The 22,856-nt window shown below is 42.6% G+C and overlaps 1 long non-coding RNA gene across 5 annotated transcripts in view; it reads right to left on the bottom strand.

Annotated features, from left to right (window-relative positions):
• Nucleotides 1–17,815, bottom strand: part of LOC125921170 (uncharacterized) — a 33,330-nt gene extending 15,515 nt beyond the window's left edge. For 3 of the 5 annotated variants that reach the window (XR_007457324.1, XR_007457326.1, XR_007457328.1), the window contains exons 1-3: nucleotides 17,253–17,812; nucleotides 3,795–4,106; nucleotides 1,088–1,149 (exon numbers count right to left, since the gene is read on the bottom strand). This is a non-coding gene — a long non-coding RNA (uncharacterized LOC125921170). Of the gene's footprint in view, nucleotides 1–1,087; nucleotides 1,150–1,704; nucleotides 3,541–3,794; nucleotides 4,107–17,252 lie in introns of all 5 variants that reach the window. The other 2 variants (XR_007457327.1, XR_007457325.1) reach the window with 2 other exon arrangements.
• Nucleotides 17,816–22,856: the final 5,041 nt, after the last annotated feature.

The following is a 22,856-nucleotide window of genomic DNA, read 5'->3' as shown; positions in this document are numbered from 1 at the left end:
ATTATACTAATATAATTAATTCTTTTCCACTTCAGCCACCCACTCTCCACCTAGAAACTCATCAGTTGGAATAGTTGTCTAATATCCTTCTAGGTGATAACAACTTTCAATCTTTCCAATGCTCTCATGACTCCACTTCCTCTGCCCTTATTCTTTGACCATGGTGGCTCCATTTTATCCGGAAGTTCCTCTCATGGCTTTTCTTTCCAACCCTGGAGCCTGTGGTAAGAGCCTAAACTACTCTCTGCTAGCATTTTCAAATTCTTTGCCACTGTCCATTCCCTTGTCTTTTGCTATGCTCATCCAACAAAATATGGTACTAGATTTGTGTTATAGTTTCCTTTTTCCTTCCCCAAGATGTTGAGCACTGATGGAAAAAATCCTATGACCACACAGACTTATGCAATCACAAACTTATGGCACCAAACCTCAGCCAGGCTCTCAGTGTTGCCAGTCAATTCTTGTACTTGACTTTGATCAACAACTTCCTCTCTTATCCTCACCGACTCGAATTTTCTCCATTTTCTTTAAAACTCTTAATCCCTCCATCCTCAGAAAATAATCTTCTCTGTTAATTTACTGCAAAAATCAAAGAAATAGCATTTTTCTGATCTCTTCAGCTTTCTGAGCTATACCTGCAAATATGTCTATAGCAGTGCCTACCCTTACCATCAGTATGCAGACTGTGGTAAATGGCACTGACCCATTTATGTAAGAATATGATAACAGTTATTCTTACATGCTTGCTGAGAATCCCCAAAGGCTTGTTGATTGACTCCACCTGAATTCTTATTACCAACTTCAGCTGTACCTCCGTGGTTACCCACAAACCCTGGGATCTGCTTAGGGCATATTTGCCTCTCTCAGGTCCCCAAGACTACTTTAGCACCTCGTGCCTTCTGAGCAGAAGGGGACACTCTGATTCTTAGGTGTCCTCTTTGATGTCTCCTTTCCGTTCCCCTAGCCATTATGCTTTATGCTTGTCACTGAAGAAGTAACTCCATCCCTGTGACAGCTATTTCCACCTGTCCAGCTATTTCCCTGGATAGTCTTCCATCTATGGTTTTGCACCCTATTCATCACTTACTTTCTCTATCATCAGCACCTTTCAGTCTCTCTGTATTGTCTTCTTATTGAAGTCCCTCAAGCCTGAAAAGTAAAATAGAATAAAAATTTAAACTTCCTACTTAATTAAATTACTTCTTCATTGTTCCCTTTTTTTCATCAGAAAACACTTTGCAAAGCTTCACTATTACTCTCCATTTCTCTAAAATCTATTTGTTTCCTAACCTCTTACTGAAACTTGTCCCCTGAAAGTTAACAGTGAGTAACCCACAAAGCTGAGAGTCTCTGTGCTGTTATCTACCTAAACCCCACTTGAAATATCTGTAATTTTTTTATCGTCCCCTTTTCAAAAAGACTTTTTTTTATGCTAAAATAAAATATGCATACAAACTGTGCATACTACATAAATATACAGCTTGATGGATTGCTTCCCAGGACAAGAAATTAAATAATGCTGGTACCTCAGATACGGGCTGTGACCCTTCCAGTCCCATCCCCACCCTCCTAAAGGCAACCACTACCTTGACTTTTATGTCAATTGCTTCCTTGTTTGTCTCAATTCTTTTACCACTAGGGTGCATCCCTAAATAGTTTTGTCTGTTTTTGAACTTTATATAAATGCAACCGCACACTACATACATTTTTGGATCTGGCTTCTTTCACTCAATGTTATATTTGTGAGATTTGTCTGCCATCTTGCTTTCAAATGTAGTTGATTCATTTTTGTTGCTCTTATAGTGTTCCACACAATATACCACAATTTATTTATACATTTTCCTGCTGATGGCCATCTGGGTTGTTTTCAGATGGAAATAGTATGAATACTGCTGCTATAAACATTTTTGTACATGTCTTCTGATGCGTGGCACCCACATTTCTTTTGAGGATATGCCTAAGAATGAAATTACTGAGTAATAGATTGCATGTATCTATCACTTCAGAAAACAATGCCAACATGTTCTCCAATATGTTTGTTCTAGTTTACACGCCCGCCAGCAATATATAAGTTCCCACAGTTCTAAATCCTCACCGAAACTTGGCATAGTCCATTTTGTAAATTTCTGCCATAGAAGTAGATGCGTGTTTTTAACTTGCTTTCCCATGATTACTAATTGGAATCTTTCATACATTTTTGGACATTTGGATAATGCATTTTTATGAAGTACCTTTTCAAGTCTTTGCCTGTATTGCTTTTCCTTTTGTATTTGCAGTAGGTTTTTAAATAGTCTGCATCATGTCCAGTGACAGTCATGTGTGCTGCCAACGTCTTCTCTGTGCCTCATCTTTTCCCTCTCTTAATGGTTACGTTTGAAGAACAGCATTTTTTTTATTTGCAATGACATTGCTCTATCTTTTCCTTAATGGCTAGTGTTTTCAGTCTCCCCCTCCTTATTCTGGAAGTCCTTTCTTTTCAATGTCTCTGGGACGCTGCAATTTCTCAATTCTCTTCTCCTTTGCAAGGACCTGTCTCAGTTTCCCTTGTGGCTATATCCTCATGCAAGGGCTGCCTTCTGCCTCCTTGCTCCACACTTTCCCCCCTCGCTTTCACCTCTGGGAGGGTGCACCCCCTCCCTGGCACCAGGAAAGCACCTCCTTGTACTGAGTGGTCCAATGCAGCAGTTCCGTGGCAGAGCATCTGCCAACCAAGTTCTCAACATCAGGCGTTATACTGGGGCCAGGGCTATCAAGGTGAACATCACACAGTCTCTTCCTTTGGGCCAACCACCAAATAGAGTAGCCTATAAGCTGGTCACACTGATGTCTCAAACACTCCAAAATCAACAGTTGTCCATTTCCCAGCATGCTGTCACTGCTGAGATAATGGCACCATCATATTTAAGCACCCAAAGTATGAGGATCTTCCTAGACTCCTCCTTCCTCATGTTCATCTAATTTCCAGTGTCGCTTTGAACCCTACACTTTCAACTTCCATCTTCTATTTTTTCCATTCTCACTGGTGGACCTCACATTTAGTTCCCTAATAGGCTTCCCATGGAGCACTGAGTTAGCCTCCTCACTAACGTCTGTCCATCCAGTCTCTTCCCTCTCACTCCGCCACTCAATTTTCATTGGGTCATTTTACCTTGGGCACAGGCTTTCAATGATCATCTGAATTACTCTCTTATGCCTCCTATTTCCCTGAAATCTCTTTGAAGGCAAGGCTAAACCGTGTCTTGCTCATCTTCATGAAAGACTTACTGGTTTTACCAGGTAACATAAACCTTGAGGTTCTCAGGACTTCATAAGTAACTGGATTTGATTGACCTGGGCACTACACAGCACAATAATGTTGATGACTAAGGGCGAAAATGTTTGGCTTCAGCTCTAAGTGCCATGGAGGCAAGAAGCACTTGAGAAAATCTCACTGTGGCTTTCGCAGTGGATCCAAGAAAATCCTCTACTCTCTCAATGTTATCACATCCTTCAAAATTTTGTGATTCTGGATTACATTTCATCAGGATACTTTTTCCTGTTCTGAGAAAATGAGAAACACCAGGATGATTCATTTATGTTGTTCACTTTGTCAAAAATCTTCCATGAACAACTCTTTATAGCCCGGCATTCAAGCTCCTTAGGATTTGACCCCAATCTACTCTAACAGCTTAATCTCCTAGTTAGCATGCCTAATACCAAATCAGATGTCTGGCCATGCCCCCTCTGTGTTCCATGCTTTCTGGCTTGTTATTAGGCTGTCATGTCCCCTTACAAAGCTTCATGCAACATCTTACCTCTCATTCAAATTTCAGCTCAAATGCCTGCATTTCCCTAAGGTTTCATTGAGGTCTCCAGCCAGAAGCACATATTCCTTCTCTGAACCTCCAGCATTTAATTTTCACTTGCAGCCCCACCAATCACTCTTCCTTTTTGCTGAATGTTGTGGAATCACTTGTCCTCTTAGTCTACAAAGCTGTGTCTTACTCGTCTTTGTGTTCCTCCCAGCCCTGTCAATGTTTCCCACACAGCAGATGTTCAGTAGGTATTTGTTGCATGATCAAGATATTGATTGAGGACACATTATGGGCAAAGCTCAGTGATAAGCTCTGTAGAAAATACATAAACAAATATAATTCCATTTCTGCTCAAAACACTTATAATCTAATAGGCATTTACATAAATACTAACATAGTGAATACTGGTTTGTTATACATTACATACACAAGGTTCAAAATACTGTATTTTGTCCTGAAGCCAGTCTTTCTAACTTGCAAAACAACACACATAGACCCTTTGAAAGGAAAGAAACTAATTGCACGTCATCAGGATTTACTTGAATTATTCTTACACGATGCTACTTCGATAAGAAAAGACTTAAAGCCTATGTGTATAGCTCTTGATACCAATAAAATCAAAACTCATTTCCAACTTATAATCAAGCAGAATTATTTTTTATTGCATTAGCTCATTCATACCACAAACTGCTTTTAACCAGTCAGGAGGAACTTGGTAGAAAGTGATGCTGGGTCAAGGAGACGTTGGACTCTCAGGACTCACGGCAAAAGCTTCTGCCCGCTAAGCGCTGCTTGGGATCACTCATTCCTGGGAACTAGAGCTTCAGACTGGGGTACATCAGTCTGCACCTCCAGTTACAGCAATGAATGAGGAACAGAAGTGGCAGAGGCAGCCAAACAGAGGAGACGCTTAAGATCAGGGACTCTAGAACTATGAAGAATTGAAAAAGCCAGAATGGATCTCAGGAAGCATGTGAAAAGAGCCCCTCCGAAGAATGTTCTTGGGGAACATTTATTCTGAGTCTTTACTCTTTGCTGGGCCCTCTGCTAAACACTTGCCATTCATTCCACATTTAATCTTCGCAGTAGATGTAGGCACTATCATCAGCCCAATTTTATAAATCAGGAAATGAGCACCAAGGAAACTCCACAACTGGTCCAAAGTCACAAAGCTGGCAAGTGAGAGAGCCTGAACTTGCACCCAGGTTTGCCTGACGCCAGAGTCTGAGCCTGTAACTAATATGCAGGACCACCCCTTGGCTGGCCTCCTGGTCTAGTGGCCCCACGCATTTGTTTTCTTTTCTTTTGAAAGGCAGCAGGGAAATGTTACCAGGAAAGTAAACCCCTAGGCACTCAGCAGTCAGCATCAAGCATGCCTTGTGCTCTCCCAGGCAATGTAGAAAGGGGAGTGGGAGAGCAGGGTTGGAGTGTCTTCAAGAGGGGGCCTAGGGTAAGTCATGCTCACAGGATCTGAATCTTAGAAGGACTTCCTGAGGGTTCTCTCTTGGAACATTTGGTTTCAACTCTAGATATCCTCTGAGCTTGTATTGTGTGCCTAGCCTTGCGCTTAGTGGTGGTTTAATTCAGAATTTTTGAACTATCCCAGAGGTTACTATAGCTCTGATGATATGAGCATGGTATCATGGATGAGCAGTATGTGTTGGATGTATAAGAGAAAGGTCTGGGGTTTGATAAGCTAGTGTTTACAAGAGCCATTTAGGGAAGCGTGAAGGAAACCCTCTCCCCATGTGTGGGTGCTAACACCGATCTATATGTTCACACTAAGAACAATTTTGATAAATTGGTAATATGCCTTTATATGTCTCTCAAAAGCATGTATTTAAAACTCACTGAGTGCATAAAACCTAAGGTATACAGATTTCATATCAGTACTAGCTATGGCCTCTCCACCTCTCTCTGGTTGACAGTACAGCTGAGGAGACATGAAGATTTCAGCTTACAGACCAACGTAAACAACTCAGATTGAAAATGGCACCAGCCGCTCCTAAAAGTTACTGTCCCCACAGATAAGGCTGGTTGCAGATTATGTAAAGGAACTAGGTAGGCAGAGGAACATTGGTGTTCTCCTTACCCCTCTCCCAAATCTTTCCCTTGCGTCCACAAAGCCAGGTTGCAAGACAGATATCTGATTAAAACACTCATTCCTTTTAGATTTTCAGTTCCATGGGACCCAGAATGGACTCATCATGGTGGTAAGGGCCTGATACCTAAGTGTCCTAGAGGCCCCAAAGGATTAAGAATCAATAGACTTTGCCCTTGAGGATAGAGACTGTGTTTGGGTCATCATCATTCATTACCTGGGGCAGTGTCCAGCACATAGCAGCTGCTTAATAAATGTTGGTTAATGAATGAATACATGATGATGGAGGGACTTCAAAAGCTTAATGAACGTAGCGTGGTAGCCAAGCAATGGGTAGGAGGATGGGAAAAACTTGGTAGCATTTGCCAGGAGTATCTGATGCTTATTAATGATGCTTGACTAACAGATTCAAAGCAGATAACTGGGTTCCACCAGAGGCCTCATGCTGCTGCCTCTTTCTGGAGCAGGTGCCATCCCACTCTCTGATCACAGCAGGAAAGCAGAAGAAAAAAAACGATATTTTGCCTGAGGCCATTTTTAGAAGATGAGAGAGAATAGAATCATTGCTGCCTGTCACTGCTGCTTGTTCAATTTGAACGAGCAAGATTCAGGAATGAGCAAGCCATTAGTGGAAAAAAAAAAAAAAAAAAAAGTCAGTGTGAATTGCCCAGACAAGAACTGCCGTGTGATGTTTTGAAACGTAGTTTGGGTAAGACTCAAATTCAGCTTGCATTATCATTACTGTTTTGGGACATTTTGTTGTCCATTTTAGCTTACTTGTCTCACTTTCTACCTCAAAAAAGTACTGAGAAGTCTCCTACTAGTCTATTCAAAGATTTAGAAAGTAAATATCTCACTCTCCCCAAAAGGGAGTTTTGAATATAAAATAAGATATGACAAGGTATTTTTCCTCCTTTAGATGCACAAGCAAATTTGCTTTGGTATTTATACATTTTGTAACCTGTGATACACGTTCAAAGAGAAAGCAGCAGCCCGCCAGGGATTTGCTCACGTGAAAAGTGCAGTTATTACATTAACTCAATTAGCTCTGCATTAGAATCTGTTCTCCTGGAAGAAACTGAGCAATAACACATAAAATCACTGTAATCTGAGGTCCTGAGCAGCATCTTGGGTTTCAAAATGACTCACAGAAAAATAACAAGCACCCCAAAACTCACAAGTTGGGACCAAAATATTTTCTCCATAATTCTTCCAATATGGTGGGATAACAAGATTGTAGTAGTGGCCATAAAAATAATGACTAATTTAAGATGTTTGTAACACAGAACAAGAGGGGAAATGTTCCCCAATTTTTGAGTCAATTGACAATAGCTTGCAAGAATTGCCAAGTAAAACTGAGGATTTCAAATCATCATTAAATGTTACTGAATTATTTTTCTTATTTACTCATTTGCCCTGGAATTTATTGGTAACATTTGTATACCTACATTTACGTTACCAATGGCAAATAAATCCATTTGGGGAGCAAAATGACAATGATTCATCCTTTGCATATATAAGCAATGTGTACATAAAAGTATATGTGTACGCATTAGTCTGCACATGCATACACATATATGGATATACACACATGTACATTACATTTATATACATATACGTGTGCATTCTTTTTATCATACCCCCTTCTGAGTACACTATGAGGACAAATTGTCCTACAGAGTCACAGTACTGGGATAAGATATACTTGGAATGCCACAGTCATCATTTTATTCAAGTTTTGTTGTCTTTTCTCCCTCTCGGAAACTTCTGGAAGAATTATACATGCAAACCCACAATACCAAGAAATTGTTGGTCAGAAATAAATGGCCACAATGAAACCACCCCACTGATGAACTCTGACTTTCTTTACAGCTTCTTTAAACGAAAACAAGAGGATTGCATTAGTGTATCGGCTTTGCAATTTCTTCACAAATTAAAAATCCTCTTTTATTTTCCCTCCAGCAGATCTGAAACTTCCGCATGCCTGGTATCTAAATCAGTTTTCTGATAGAGATGAGTACAGGCAAGTTTTGAAGCAGCTCAGTTCAAGACAAGAAAGAAGTGATCACCTTTCACCCGCATAAAAATACCCATTCTAAAATGTGCTGATTTGACAACAATAATAATTGCTATGGGTTGAACTGTATCCCCTCAAAAGATATGTTGAAGTCCTACCCCCTGGTACCCATGAATTTTACTGTGTTTGGAAATAAGGTCATTGCAGATGTAATTAGTTAAGAGGAGGTAATACTGGAGTGGGGTGGGCCCTTAATACAGTATGACTGCTGTCCTTGGAAGAAGACGAGAAGAAACACAGACACAGACGGAAGACAGCCAATGTGGAGATGGAGGCAGAGACTGGAGCTATGTTTCCACAATCCGAGGAGTGCCTGGAGGTACTGGGCGCCGGAGGAGGCAAGGAAGTTTCCTCCCCCAGAGACTTTGGAAAGAGCATGGCCCTGCCAACGGAATTCTAGCCTCCGTAATTGTTAGAGAAAAAAAATGTTTTATTGTTTTAAGCCACCCGGTTTGTGGTATTTTGTTCCAGCAGTCCTAGGACACTAAAAGAATGATTATAGTGATGATATTAATAACAAGAACAATGTCCCATATAGTGAGTGTTTTTTCCTATGTGCCGGTAACAATTTCAAGTGCTTTATATGTATTGACTTATGGTAGTTACTGCTTATTGCTCTCCACTTCCCAGCTGAGGTAGCAGGCGTAGAAAGCAAAGGAAAGCTTGACTGGAATGTGCAGAGGGGGAATTTGTTTTCTGGTAAATGGAAGAAACTCTCCAAGGAGGCTTCAAGAGTAGGCATCTTTCTGCCACAGGCCTCCTGGGCAGAGCGTGGGATAGGGTATCAGGAGATGCTGCCTCTGGCCTTGACTTTGCTACAAACTGCCATGTGGTATTTCTAGGGTATCCATTTCCTCATCTGTAAAGTGAAGGAGATTGGACGCTCTCAGAGGTGCCTCCTAGCCCGAAAACTCCACTGGAGTGGAGATTCTACCGGAAGCTTGTGATTTCAGAGATCAAAGAATAGTGACTTGCTAGGGGCTGAGAGGTAAAGGAGGAGGGGTTAGACCCTCCGCAAGACTGGCTGTGCAAATTCTCAGGACATGAGGCTCTGGTTTTCCATGGAGGCCTGTGGACAAGTGTCAAGGTGTGGCTCTGCTCCTCTGTCCCCAAGGCTGAGGGACCGACAGGCCACTGATGCTGGGGGCCCTGAATGGCCAACGTTGGTGATCCTCTATCCTTTACCGCACAGGCCTCAGCTTGTTGGGGGGAGATGTGTGACCTCAAGGGGCAGGGATTTTCCCAGGGAGGCAGCAGGAACGGAAGGCCAGTGGGGACATGTCTGCAAAGCTTGATTCCCAATTGGGAGACTTGAAAACAATGGCTGTTCAGCCTCTTCCTGTATTTCTAACCGATTCCATTACGTGACTCCAGGTCTACGGAGTCCTAACAGAGGAAACTCTAGAGGGTCATGGCCACACCTCCTGGCAATGCCTGTTTGATCTCCCAGAAAACCTACAGTACCAGACAAATTATCCTAAAATGTGGAAAATTCGAAAAGCCTCAGATTTGTCACCATAGGCTGGGCTGTGATGCTGGGCCCTGCAAATACCTCCTCCCATCCACTCACCAGCAGATCAACCTCACTGAAGTTTTAGACGTTCTAATGCCATCCGTTTTGCACTCTGGCCCCGTACAAAGTTAGAGTACACAAAACCAGTGTTTTCAAGGGGATGAAACCAGTTGGGTAAGAGGCATATTGGAGCATAAACAATATATAGGCAGGTAGAATACTGCAGCAAAACCTGGATGTTGAATCCAGCCTTATCTTGTTTAGAAGGTAATTTTTAAGCCAACACAGGAAACATGAAGTCAGGTTCAGCTGTCACAGGCTACACCGTTCTCTTGCTTGGCTATGTAGGAAAACTGGAGTCTGTTTCCATAGGATTTCTCCTCCAGCTTTCCACAGAGGCCGTAGAACATAATCATGTAGGCTCTAGAATCAGACTGCCTACATTAGACTCCCAGATGTACTGCTCACTACTTCTGGAAGCTTGGAAAGTTACTGGCCTTCTCTGGGTCTTGGTTTCTACATCTATAAAATGGAGCCTAAAGGCACTATCTTTTTCATGGATGTTGTGGGTTAAATTTTGTCCCTCCAACACTCATATGTTGAAGTCCTAACTCCCAGCATCCCAGAATGTGACCTTATTTGGAAGTAGGGTCATTACAGATGTAATTAGTTAAGATAAGGTCATACTGGAGTAGAGTGGGCCCCTCATCCAATATGACTAATGTCCTTATAAAAAGAACACCAAGTGAAAAGAAAGAAATATGCACACAGAGGGAAGACAATGTGAAGAAATACAGGGAGAAAAAGGCCACCTGCAAGCCAACCAGAGGGGCCTGGAACAGACCCTTCCCTCACAGCCCTCAGAAGGAACCATCCCCCACCCCCAACACCTTGATTTGGGACTTCTAGCCTCCATAGTTGTGAGGTAATAAATCTTTGTTGTCTAAGACACTTTGTTTGTGGTACTGTGTTAGGGCAGCCGTAGCACATTAGTACAAGGGGAGATTAGTGAGAATTCAATGAGCTATTGCATGTAACGAACGTTAAATGGATCCTGGCACCGTATGAGAGCAGAGCACAGCGGACGCGGCTTTTGCTTGTTGATACATTAGACTTCAAGGAAGTGGGGGAACAAGGTTCAAATCCCACATTTAGACCCAAAGAAGCTTCAGGATATTTCCCCCATGTTCTCCAGTGGCTACACCTCTCTGACCTAGCTCTGCTCACACAATTTGTTGTTAGTTTAATTTTACTTAAAAAATCGATTCATGGGATGCGGGGGGCGCTCAGTTGGTTGGCTGGGCATCAGACTTTTGATTTAGGCTCAGGTCATGACTTCATGGTTCAGGAGGCAGTGCCCTGCTGTGTTGACAGCACTGAGCCTGCTTGGGATTCTCTCTCTCCCTCTCTCTCTCTGCCCTTCCCCCACTCTCTCCTTCTTTCTCTCTCTTTCAAAATAAATACACAAATTAAAAAAAAAATTGATTCATGTTCTCCAAAGAACATTCTAATTTTCAGAAAGAATAAAAACATAAAAGCAATCTGCTTTAATTGCTCACTTCTCAGAGGCAGCCAATTTTGCCATATTTATTTTCTATCTTTTTGATGCTTTTCTTATACAATTGGCTTTATTCTCTCCATACACACAGTGCAGTGCCCTGTTTTTTAGTTTTCCATGCCATTCAAGCACTTCATAAGTGTAACTTTTAATAGCCACATCACAGTCCGTCTTATGCAGATGCATGGCTTATTTCCAGCATCCTTCTGTTGGTGCTCATGTACTGTATATCTTTTCACTTCCAGATTGCTTTCTTCTTGTGCCTGAAGTCAGTATCTTGAAAACTGAGTTTCTCCTCACACCTCACCCTCTTGTCCACACTAATGTCTTTCTCTCCTCTCCTCATACTGCCTCTCTCAATCTCAGCTTTATACATTTACATTTATAATGGCTTTTCATTAATACCACATTTGCAGTCAAAATGAGTTTTTTCGCCTTCTACATCTTATTCGCTGTCCGCAATAACCCTCTGGGATAAAGCAGGAAACATAGAAGCTAAAACTCAGAGAAGTGATTTGCCCAAAGTCACTTAACCAGAAAACACCTGTCCAGTGTCTACATCAGACCACTCTAATGATGGTTCCTTTGGATCCGTGTTTTAAAAAGCTACATGAAATACAAAAACATTTAGGAAAACCATTGTTTATGTTTATAGGCTCTACGGAGGGTTTTAAAAATAAAGAAAAACAAAATAATTGACACAGATAAACTTTAGCAAAGACCTTTAAGGGGCATAAAGTGGTTACGTGTGGTTTTTCAAACCTCCTCAGCAAGTACTACACTAGCATCAACATTCAATTCCCCACCATGCTTTAAACTGACCCCCATCCTTTTTTAAATAAGCAAAATACCCTATTTGTTAGTGAGTGTTGAGGATTGTCTCCTGTGACCTCTAACTATATTAAGTTCTCTCGCTGCAGAGGAATAATGCCCTTCCTGATCACCCCATTAGCCGCGTCTTTCCAGGTTTAAAAAGCAGCTTTGTTCAATTATGAGGTCAGATTTCCCCCTTGTGCAGGTCTTTCTGGGGCCAATGGGCTTCCTGAGGAGTGTGAAGATAACCAGATTTCCTGGGGCTTCCTCCCATCCCAGATGGTGTTCCCAAAACATCATCTCTGAATTTTATGTTTCCTTTAGTGAAAGAAAAAAAATGAAACATCTCAATCTATGTATGCCTAGAGATTAAAAGCCTTGTGCTTGACCTTGATTTTATCAGTTTTTCAGGACAGTGTTATTAAAACACACACCTATTTCAATAGCTGGAAGAATGCTAGTGTTTTTTGGTAATAATAGCAAGCACCTTTATAGTGCCTATCACATGGTAGGCACTGTTCTGAGCAGTTTTATGAATTCACTTAATCCTCAAAACAACCCTGTAAGGTGTATTTGGTCATTGCCCCATTTTACAGATTGGCAAACTGAGGCACAAAGTTATTTGGCTTGCCCTAAATTACACATACAAACAAGAGCCTGAGGGAGAATTTGAAGACACTCCGTGTCCAGTCTGTGATGCCACTTGCCACACTGTGCTGACCTCTCTCAGGCACTGTGCCAATCACTTCATACGTCCTGTCTTATTTAACCTTCACATAGTGTAAGGGGTGATGTCACCTCCGTTTTACAGTTGAAGAAAGTGAGGCTCAGTAGGTCCAAGCATCTTGTCCGGACCCCACATTGGCAAGCTCAGAGAGAAGTTGTCCATTTGCCTTTCTTATTTCTTTGGTATATAAAGCTATTGATACAGTGATAAACATTTCAGAAAATGATCTGAATACTGATCATAGGATCTTTCTAGAAATAAAGTGGTACAGTCAATTAAAAAAAAAGTCTAAATAAGGCTGCTCTGCCACTGCATTTCTCCTTAGAAAGTAACTTTTACCACCACCACACAAAGCTGAGCAAGTCCCCAGGGAGCTGGGGAGCAAGGGGGGTTGATGGTCATCTGCAAATAGATACCAGAGAGAGAGAAACACTTTAAGGATGGGCTATTATTTTCAGATTAGGTAGAAAAACAGAGGTGGTGAGACAACTACTGAGAGAGTCTTTGAACTTGACCTGAGGCAGGAAGTAAAGTTCAGTCTAATCACTTAATAAAAGGCATTCATCAAAGGGACCCAATCTTACACGGTTATTTCCCACAGGCATCTTGCCCTGGTGGAAAAACAAGCCTGGTTTCCAAATTGTTTTAAGCTTGCATACGAGAGCAATGGGGAGCTTGATTTGGGAGGTAATGAGACCACCAAAGGAAATGAGAGCCATTAGTTGAGGCACAGTGAAAGCATGGAGCGGTTGGTAAAGGAAAATGGTGTTTGTGGAGCTCTGGGTGGGGGGCAAAGGCAGGGACGAAGAGAACAAGAGGGAGTGGTAACTCCTGAGATTGGTAGCAGGAAACCGGAAGATTCTTAAGCACGGAGGAAGATGTTTTTTAATACAACTTTACAAAATGAGGACATAGGTTATTTTTCAGTTTATATCAGGGAGGGTTTCATGTGGAAACAACTTCTCAGCTACAGCTCAGAAGCACAGATCCTTTGGGTGTTTTATTACACTCCAGGGGGTGCTGTTGCAAATAAGCTAGATTTCTTTATGAGCTCATTGGTGCTGTGGATACCTAGGCATGCATTGTGGCTCCATCCATCCTAACCGGACCAGCAGTCGGCTTGGAATTCAATACTGTAATTTCTCTTCTTTAAGATTTCCTCCCAAGCCACCCCAGTCAGTCATGCTTTCTACTCCAAGGAAGCAGGAACCATTCTTAGCAAGAAATATTGACCCTTAAACATTTCAGGACTGACTCATGTCCCATTCCTCACACATGGTTCTTTGCCTCTGTTCCAGCAATCTGTCCCAGAGAACTGAGAGGCTTCCAGTGAGTTGGGGTTGGGGGTGGGGGGTGGAGCAGGGGTAGGGGCACTACTTATTGGACACAGACAGAAATGAAAGATAATGCAATACATAACTTTCATGTGACCATAGATCCTTGTGCTTTGGGGAAGGAGCAAGAGAATAACAAAAACACTGTTTTCCAAATGTGTGTGGTTGGACTCTGAGTCATCTGGAACCTGATATAAAGTCTGAAGTGTTTGGAGAGGCCCTCGGTGGTATTTCAGCTGACCCATTGTTTCCATCCTTATGGGGTCTGGTCGGTTACTTGACAAATGTTAATTGAATGATGACCACAGAGAGAAAAAGCCAGAAATGTGATTAAAAGTCCCCTAAGGAATGCACTAGCCACTCAAGCTGCAGGATTTAAGATTTTGATTTTTAGAAACATGTAGTGTGTTCAGGGGCACAAGCCAGAGAACCAACTCTCATGGAATCATAATGCTCAAAGGGGCTGTGTAAGGTCCTTTATTGTCCATCCTTAACTTGGAATGTGACTTTCAAAGCATCCAAGGAGACAGTTTCCTTCATTTCACAAACTTTACTCTTTCTATTGAGAATTAAGAGACAATTCTTGTCCTTTGTCCTGTTTTTCATATTCTCTCTTGAATTTTACAGTTCTTTTCTTGACTAGAGCCAACATCTTTATCTTATATTAAATGTTTAGAACAACCCTTCCTTAATAATTTGGTGTTTTCCTGAATACACACTACAAAGATTAATATTCATTAATTAATATTTATTAATTTATTCATTTTGGATCCTATCCCTGGATCCCACTGATTTCAAAAATGGCTTCACACTGTTGACCCCTATTCAAACCACAACTATTTCCTATTATTCTCTTACTTTGTAGCTTGCAGTTTGGGGAGCTGCCTTAGGTTTACTATCAGGGATTTTCTCCAGTTTCCAATCCCACTTTTTTTCTGGTTGTTTTATGGTCACATATCCCAGATTGTGAGATACCTAGTTGCCTCACACAGGAATTCACAAACTCAGGTTGCAGATGCTAGAAACCACACTTCTCCAAGGACACCCGTCTGCCCCTTGAAGCAGAACATAAATCCCAATATTATTATCTTTGCACAGAACAGTCAGCCTGTGAAATATTGTAATAAAGGTAACATAAAATTAAAAAGCAGACTAAGGGAACATAAAGGAATGTGAGAATCCCCTATCTCTGGATTTACTGTGAAATTCAGCTGTCATTCCATTACACTCCATTAGGGGATCTCCAAAAAAGAGCCATCATACAGAAAGGAAACGAGAAATAAGATAACATTTTCTCCTCAACTGCTTGTGTGTTTCAGCAGTAAAAACAATAGTTACTACTTGAGAACTTCTTAAATGCTCTGCATCGCACTTACTACTTTACATGCATTAACTTACTAGACAAATTCTAATAGGCTCAGGTTGTAGGCGGTTCATCGCTTTTCACAATGCAATAATTGGGTTAAACAGCTTGCTCAGGGTTGCATGGTTACTAAATCCTTAGGCCAGGACTCTGCCTTGGGTATGCCTGACTCCCAAGTTCACACACTTGACCACCAGGCTTTCAACTCCTATGCTTCATGGACTGTGAAATCTTGTCTCATGATTAACAAACAAAAAAATCGACTTGCTCCCACAGGATCTTCCCAAAAGAAAACGAACCTGACCTAAGCAGATGTTCTGTGTATTCTGACAGTTCAGTGGGCATCCTGCCCCTTGCCTACGTTGGTAGGAAGCCAGGGACGAGTGCACCACATAGAGTCACATCATATGATCATTTCCCACCAGCACAGGCCCTGCTGTCTCATGATCAAAGGCACAGACCCCACCGGCTTTATTCTCTGCCTTCCCAGAGTCCCACCACAACCTGCAGTGTTCAGGCCGCCCGAGATTTCCTCTGCTTTCCGGTTATCACCTGACGGCCCCCAGGAAGTCCCTTCCAACCTTGATAACAAGATCCTCTAGGAAGGGGAATCACTGTTGCTGAGTGTTGTCTATGCACCAGGAACTTTGCCAGATATTTTGCTTAGGCATTTAATAATAAGCTAATGGTAATAATAGTGAGATAATGCGTGTACAGTGCAAGATTCAGAGTCAGATACAGGTTTCAATCCAGGCTTTGCTACTTTCTAACTGTAAGACCTGGAGCAAGTTAGTTATCTGAATCTCATCTGTAAAATGAGGATAATAGAGTTCTTGTGAGGACTGAATAAGATACAGTAGTTCCCCCTTATCTGTGGTTTCACTTTCCATGGTTTTGGTTACCCACAGTCAGCTGTGGTCGGGGAGTCTCCTCCTTCTGACTCAAGGTCAGAAGGTCAATAGTAGCCTAATGCTCATGGCGGTGCCTGTGTCAGTCACCTCACTTCATCTCATCCTGTGGACATTCGATCATCTCACACCATCACAAGAAGAAGGGTGAGTGCAGCACAAGAAGAGATTTTGGAAGAGACCACACCCATATAACTTTTATCACAGCATGTTGTTATAATTGTTCTCTCGTATTGTGAGCTGTGGTTGTCCATCTCTTACTGGGCCTGATTTACAAATTAAGCTTTATCATAAGTATGTATGTAGAGGGAAAATGTAGTATATATAAGGTTCAGTATTAACTTCAGTTTCAGGCATCCACTGGGGGGTCTTGGAAAATATCGGCCACAGATAAGGGGGGCTACTGGGGTGTATAAAAACCCCTAACAAGTGCCTGGCCCATAGTAGGTACTGAATAACTGTTGAAACTCGAGGATTGAAAAGTCAGTTAAAACTGAGATTTAACCGTCAGTACAACACCAAGAGTGAATCATAATGTAAACTATGGATGTGCCAATGTAGGTTCATCAATTGTAACAAATGTACCACTCTGGTGGGGGATGTTGGCAACAGGGGAGGCTGTGCATTGGGAGTGGGGGTTTGATAGGAAATCTCTGTATCTTCCACTCAGTTTTGCTGTGGACTTAAAACAGCACTAAAAAATAGTATATTCACACACAAAAAATTTGTCTTTCAGAACTCACATCTCATTTGCAAAGAAAAATCTCAGTTATCTATGTATTTTTTGGTCTGTTGAAAGATTATCTATAACTTATATAAATAAAGTTTATCTTTGGGTGCCTGGGTGGCTCAGTCAGTTAAGTGGCCGACTTCGGCTCGGGTCATGATCTCGCAGTCCGTGAGCTCGAGCCCCGCGTCGGGCTCTGTGCTGACAGCTCAAAGCCTGGAGCCCGTTTCAGATTCTGTGTCTCCCTCTCTCTGACCCTCCCCCATTCATGCTCTGTCTCTCTCTGTCTCAAAAATAAATAAATGTTAAAAAAAATTAAAAATAAAGTTTATCTTACCGTTGGGCCTCTATGTAGGAAAAACTGTAATGAAACTTCATTAATTCTTATTTACAGAAATTAGACATTCCAGGCTGCCATCCAGGTTTTTAAAGTTTTTTTCGCGGCACATGTCACCACACATTGCTTCCTGCTGGCCAGATAGAAGACGGTGTGGTACAGACATGGGTCTCCAACCTGGTGAGGGTACAGCCTAGACACGGGGACTTTGAAAGTCTCCAGTGATTCCCATAATTAGCAGCCAAGTTGTCAAAGCACTGGTCCAGGGACAGCCTGGTCATAGCTCTGGTGCTTGCTGGCTGTGTGGCCTGGGTAAGTCACATGGCCTCTCTGAGGCTTTGTTCTTTTATCTATAAATTGAGATAAAAATGGGGGCGCCTGGGTGGCTCAGTTGGGTAAGCCTCCTATTCTTGACTTCAGCTCAGGTCATGATGTCACAGTTGGTGAGTTCTAGCCCCACGCTGGACTCTGTGTTGACAGGGCAGAGCCCGCATGGGGTTCTCTCCCTCCCTCTCTCTGCCCCTCTCCCTCTCATGTTCTCTCTGTCTCAAAAAAAACACTAAAAAAAATTGAGATAAAAATAACTACACTTCAGGGTTGTTTCAAGATTAGAAATATATGTAAAATATCCAATGCCAGTTTCAATATATAATAGCCACTTTTAACAGTTTTATTGAGACATAATTTTCATAGAATAAAGGTCACCTGTTTTAAATGTACGATTTGCTGAGTTTTGGCAAGTATATATAGTTTTGTAACCACCCCTCAATCAAGACGTAGGTAGGTCTTAGCTTTGCACAATAGTATGGAACCATAAAAATGACCATGCAAGCTGAGACCATGCAAAGTGATTTTAAATAAATGATGGGAAGAATTTTTATTGTTCCATGACCTACAAAAATTTTTGCCAAAATACTAAAACCTCTTCTAAAGTCCATTATAAATGAATAGAGAAATTTTTTAAAAAGTAGAACAGGTATTTATTTAGTACACTGTAGTTTAAAACATCAGAAACATTGAAAATGATTTTGTTTACTTGTGAAAAGCTTACCAAGAGTAGTTTGAGCAGGGCTGGCCTTCTTGCCATGTAACTTATAATACAGAGTGAGCATCTTTTCTACACCCTGGCCACTGGTCAGCCCCCTCTCTGAGTTTGGATCAGCTTCCAACAGTGTATGCTTGGCACCTTCAATGTCTTCCAACTCATGAAACATCCCTCTGAGGATGCCTTCCGTGGGGGGGGGGGGGGGGGGGGGGGGGGGTTGTTTGTTTTGTTACCAGTGTCACTTCTGAGACATCTCCAACCTTTCATCGCAACAATATTCTTCATTTATGTCGACAATACATTCACCTTCACTGAATTCCTCTGGCTGCTTATCCCGAGTCTCTCAGCTGGTGGCAGCTGTCCTATTCCCACCGTCAGCTATTTCTTCCGTAGCCCCATTTACATTCTATTTGAATTCCACTTCCAGAGTTAGCTCTTTTCATTTCTTTGCTGCACCTCCATGTTTGTTGGCTAGTTCCTTCTTTTGATTATCCAGTTATGTAAAATCCTATGGGTCTATCACTGGGAACAAGAGGGTAGCACAAAGATCCACTCTGTGAGTGACTTGGAAAACAGGTGGGCAGTGACCAAAAATCAACAGACCGAAAGTGATGTGGTTGGACACTGGTCCTGAGGCACCTCCGTTCTTTACACAGTGATTTGTGAACCGAAGAGCTGACTGCAAAGTTTTTCCCTTACGCGATTACTCCTAGTGAAGGTACTGTGGTAGCTGAAACTTGAACCGTGTTGTTGGGGGGCCAGAGCTATCTAACTGATCTGTGGTAGCTGAGATCTGGGCATTTTTCAAACACACACCCACCAGGGACTGCCTCCCCTGAGCGCTTCCAACACCTCAAGTATCTTGCTGGTGCCCATTTGCAGTCACTCCCCATGCCCAGCCCCCGGTCCTTGGCAAACACTGATCTGCTCTCTGTTGCTATAATTTTGCCTCTTCTAGAATTTCATATAAATGGATTCTGTCTGAAGTCTTTTATGTCTGGTTTCTTTATATAGCATAATGCTTTTGAGATTCAGTTAAGTCATTGCATGTATATCATGGCTGTTTTTCTTTCTTTTCTTGTAAACTGCTATACCAATCTCTCATCTGAAGTGCTAAATACGGTGAAAGAAAATAAACAGATAAGTAAATTAGCTTCCCTTGATTCTATAGCTGCCCTCCAGCCTCCCCTCTCTCTCTGTTTCCAGAGCCAACCTTTTTTTTTTCTTTAATGCTTTTTTTTTTTAACGTTTATTTATTTATTTTGAGACAGAGACAGACAGAGCATGAACAGGGGAGGGTCAGAGAGAGGGAGACACAGAATCTGAAACAGGCAGAGCCAACCTTTTTGAAACAGTCACGCCTTTGCTTTCTCTCCTGCCACTCCCTCCTCAGTCCGCTGCGTTCTGGTTTCACCACACCTCTAACACTACCTTTGACAGGATCACAAACAGTTCCCTTTTTTTTTATGTTTATTTATTTGAGAGGCAGGAGAGGGGCAGACAGAGAGGCGGAAAGAATCCCAAGCAGGCTCCACACTGTCAATGAGTGCAGAGCCTGATGCAGGGGCTTGAACCCATGCACTGTGAGATCATGACCAGAGCCTAAACCAAGAGTTGGATGCTTAATCGACTGAACCACCCAGGTGCCCCAAACAACACCCTTCTTGTATATCCACACACTTCACTTTTATCTTTCTCACCTTTTGAGCCATGTTGGATGCAGTTGAGGGCTCTTCCTTTACCATCTTCTGATTATCTTCCTTCTCTGAGCCCCACCTGCTCAGGCTCCCTTGTAGGCCCCTTTCTTCCATACGCCTTTAATGTCAGTGTTCCCTGGGGTGTAGTCCTGGGACCTCTGTTGTGGCCACTTACATCTGTCTGGGCAATCTCAACTATCCCCATAGTTTTCTCTAGCTCTAATCTCTTTCCTGAATTCCAGGTAAATGTGTGCTATTGTCTAGTAAGCATCTGCATTTAAATGTCCCAGAGTTACCTCAGAGTCATATATTTAAAAATAAACTCATCATTTCAATGCCCCTACTTTCAAGAAACAAAACCTGTTCCTCCACCTATGTTCCCAATTTTAGTGAGTGGTTTTAGTACCAACTATTTGTCCAAACTAAAAACCCAGATTCCCCCCCCCCCGCTTCCTTGTATCCCCAACCCCCCATGTTCAATAAACTACAAAGACTAGTCAATGCTACCTCCCAGGCCCCAGACATCTGTACCTTTCTCTCCATTCCTACTCATACTACTCCTGGTTATAGTCACCATCGTGTCTCCCCACAACCACTTTGTTGCCCCATAATCTATTTTCAGCACTATGTGATGTTTCTAAAAGACAAATCTGATCTTTCGCCTTCTTGCTTAAAACTATTTAGTGCGTCTCCGTCCGAAGATCCTAAGGAAGAAAAGCCCTCGTGACGGGGCCCCTGTCACATTCCCTGGCCCCCAGCTCACCACCCCAAATTTACAGATAGTCAGTAAATACGTGCCAGCCACTTGGGAGTAAACATTTGACCCTTTGTCCCTTGGGTCCTACACAGCAGAAACTAGGAATGTAACAGAGTGATAGGTTCTTGGTCATTTCCCAGGAGGCTGGGTCTTGAGCAAATGACTGAGGTGGTGTTTACTTTCTGCTTCAGAGGAGAGGGTATGTCCCCCAGCCCAGAGGCACACGAGCTGTGTTCAGGCAGTGAAGGAACTTATAAGGGAAGAGAAGGACACAGTGATGGGAAGAGGAGAGGGAGGAATCCAGAGGCCCCATCCTGGAACTGTGGGGCTCAAGGAAATGGACAGAGCCTTCCTTGCTCTGTACTTTGTACTACCCAGCAGCCCCCACTCCCAAAGAACTTGGTCAAAAGGCTCCTAATGGGAACAAAAGCATAAATAATCTCAGAGTTTTTCTCATAATAATTCAGAGCATCTTTTTAATCAGCCAGCTTGGGTTTAGGTAGTGCTGAAGGGGCCCACGAGGCAGACACTACTCCCTTCCCAGCTGTCTGGATTAGAACAAGGACCAGAGATCCAAACCTGAGCTGGGACCGTGGGATTCAATTTATCACTGAGTACTCATGGTTCCAGCTTTTTTCTCAGAATTTCTTTCTACTCCGCACTTCACATGCTAATTCCTCTTTTCTGAGCAGAGTTACTTCTTTGTGAAAAAGGCTTACTTACCAGCAGGATGTGTGCAGAGACAGCAAGACCATCTTTCCAGTGATGAGACAACCAGGAGATGGAATAAACCCACAATCTAGCCTCCTGCAAATCAGGAGCACCAAAAAATTGTTTTTAAAGAATTTGGTGCCTGTTCCCAAGAAAACATGTCAACATAGTCACTGTGGGAAAAATGAGAACTCCACTGCATTTCTTAACATTTGTTTTATAGTTTCATAGTGTTTTAATTTTAAATTATAGCTGAAGGCATCCCAGAGGTTTAGTCCAGCCAGTTCTGCCGTATGATATGTGTTCAGAAACCAGTTCAACCTCTCACAGGCCCTTGAAGGAATTCAGAGCAAGAAACGGTGCTCCTGAGTAAAGGCAGTTTTCCTCTCGATAACTCATAGACATGACTAGAGCAGTCAAGATGTCTTTAGGGGTCACCTGACCCCCATCCTCCATTTTACATTAAGGAGAGTGAGTAGCTGTGAGGTCAGGTGACTTGTTCAGGGTCACAAAGTTAGGCTACTGTCAAAGCCAAGATGGAAAAATCTGGTCTAACTCCAGCATAATATTTTCCCCACAATATTGCATGTGGCTCAGCAACGGTCCGTGTTTCCCTCCCTGGCCTCTATTCTCAAAAGCAGACACATCCCATTTTGGAACTCGAAAGCTGCATTTGAATCTGTACATCCTTGGCTTACAGAGTTGGGTCACGTTGTTTCCTTCTCTTTACGCAGTGTCAGGGTTGTGGGAGGGGTGATGACTTCATCACAGACCACGCAGTGAGTCAGGGACGGAGCCAACTCCCCAGCTCCCTTATCCCTCATTTTCTTTTCTGTGTCTGAGTCAACAGAGCTGGTCAGCCGCCCACGCTGTAAACACCACAGAGCAGAGAAACAATGAGGCTGCTTATTTAGAAAAGACCTGCTTCCCTGCTGAGGGTCACTACACGTCTCCTTTTATGCACTGGAACAGTCCCTTCCTGCAGTTGATCACTACACAAACAGGCCAAGGGATGCCCACCATAAAATAGCTCCTTGAAGGGACTCGCCCCATGCCCTCATTGACCAGAACAAGCACCAGACTCTCTTCTGCTCAGCATAAGTGAGCAGCCGATCTGAAGTGGAGGCTGTGGCAAAGGACCAAGTCATTGGTCCATAAGCCAGATGCACCTTTATCAGATCATGCCGCCGAAGAGGCACATCAAGAAATAAACATTACCTCCACCCTGGAAAGGAAACTGTCATCTTTCTGAACAAAGCCAAAGCCTAAGCTTGCAAAGTAGCCACGAAGGAGGGAAGAATCCACCCTCCCTTTCCCATAGGCAATGTTTCTCAAACTGTAGTGAGCACTTCTTCCAAAGGCAGATATTTGGGTCTCACTTCTAGGTGAAGGGA

This window comes from Panthera uncia, chromosome C2, assembly GCF_023721935.1.
Source record: "Panthera uncia isolate 11264 chromosome C2, Puncia_PCG_1.0, whole genome shotgun sequence".
Taxonomy (NCBI): Eukaryota; Metazoa; Chordata; class Mammalia; order Carnivora; family Felidae; genus Panthera; species Panthera uncia.
This window is presented reverse-complemented; position numbering and strand designations above follow the sequence as displayed.